This window comes from Anoplophora glabripennis, unplaced genomic scaffold (genome assembly GCF_000390285.2).
Source record: "Anoplophora glabripennis isolate ALB-LARVAE unplaced genomic scaffold, Agla_2.0 scaffold328, whole genome shotgun sequence".
NCBI classification, from domain to species: domain Eukaryota; kingdom Metazoa; phylum Arthropoda; class Insecta; order Coleoptera; family Cerambycidae; genus Anoplophora; species Anoplophora glabripennis.
The window spans coordinates 576,591-578,172 of record NW_019416473.1 but is presented as its reverse complement, the minus strand read 5'-3'; the positions used below and the strand labels follow the sequence as shown (position 1 = coordinate 578,172).

The 1,582-nt window shown below is 32.2% G+C and overlaps 1 protein-coding gene across 1 annotated transcript in view; it reads left to right on the top strand.

Annotated features, from left to right (window-relative positions):
• LOC111691579 overlaps positions 1-1,582 on the top strand; it is a 16,901-nt gene that overhangs the window by 1,213 nt on the left and 14,106 nt on the right. The gene's annotated exons all lie outside the window — the stretch shown is intronic.

Sequence of the window (1,582 nt, the reverse complement as noted above, 5' to 3'; positions counted from 1 at the left end):
AAAGCTTGAGAGCCCTTCTATATGTGATTAAATTTTCAAGTATCTAAGGGCCTTGGTTTTTGCTGTGCAGAATTTTGAAAATTTGCAATTTTTTTTTCAAAATCTGGATTGCAAAATTATTATGCAAAATCTATCGAACCGATTTTGATGAAATTTGGTGTGATGATTCTACATAACATGAAGTTTTTTTGAGCCAAATATAAAGGTCCTATACCCAATTTAAATACCCCAAAAAAATTCCCTAAAAAGTATCGTTTTTTAACCCCATTTTTGCGATTTTTTCGATTTTTACCATAATAATTTTGATTCATTCGATTTTTAACTAGACATGTTTTGTAAAAAATTTAATTGCAAACATTTTTTTCCTGTTCCATTTTTGTCTAAAATTAACACTTGAAAACATACATAATTAAATAGGAAGAAAAATATGACATTTTTCGAATTTTTTTTTATAATGTGCCGCCAAAAGTTAAGACCACGTTTTTTTTATGCGCATAGAAAAATTTTCATTTCTAGTGATATTTGAAAGCCAAATAGCCAAAAATCTCCGTGAATATACGATTCATCCAAATATGGCTTTTTGAAACAGATACCGTCTGGACTCCTATTGCACACAAGTGGCCGATATCTATGTAAATTCAGTTATTTTTCAATTTCTTTCACAGCTAATAAAGGAAACAAGAAAAATAAACTGTCAAAAATAAATAATTTCAAAAAATATCATAACCTTTTATACAGTACACCGATTGGTCCCAAACAATCTCCCTATATTTTCAAGACAGATAATATAAACAGAAATGAAGATACCTTATTACATAAAATTGTTCCGAAAATAGGTAAAAGGGGTAACTTTGGAGCATGATTGTTATAATTTCATCTACAACTTTCTTTATCCTCTTTTAAGATTTATCGATCTGCAGACATTAAAAAAAAAATAATCTTTCTTATCCATCGTATATACTCAATAGAATTGGCATAATTTTCAAAGTTTCATTAAACACGTTTTCCACCTCTAGATCGGACAAGTCATTTTGATGGTAGAAATGCGTTACAGGACACCTTCAACTATTCCGTAGGTCATTTCGTATTATCCGGGTCCGAGAACAGTTATAGCAAAAATAGGGGGCTAACTTTGTAAGTCACGCCATATCCACCCCCGGACCGGACAAGTAACTTTGTGGGTGAAATTTGGTTGTAGTACAATCATAGATGATCATAGAATTGTTAGAAATTTATTTTTATTAATTTAGTTTTGGGGCTAACTACACTCAAGTGGCACCAAGAGTATTTGCACACTTTCCAGCAAAGAGGTAAATTGCATAATTCGCCCAATTCACCCAAGGTCGGATCCCTAGTATTAATTAAAGATGAAACAAAATCGCCTTTGCAGTGGTCACTTGGGAGAATTATTAAAAATCATCCCGGTTTGGATGGGGTAGTAAAAGTTGCCACAATGAGAACCACTAAAGGGGTGTTCAAACGTCCTTTAGTGAAACTATGTCCGTTACCGGATGCTGAATAAAACGCCTTATGGTGGTATGTTCTGTATGTATGTATGTATGTATACAAAAAAGACCATATA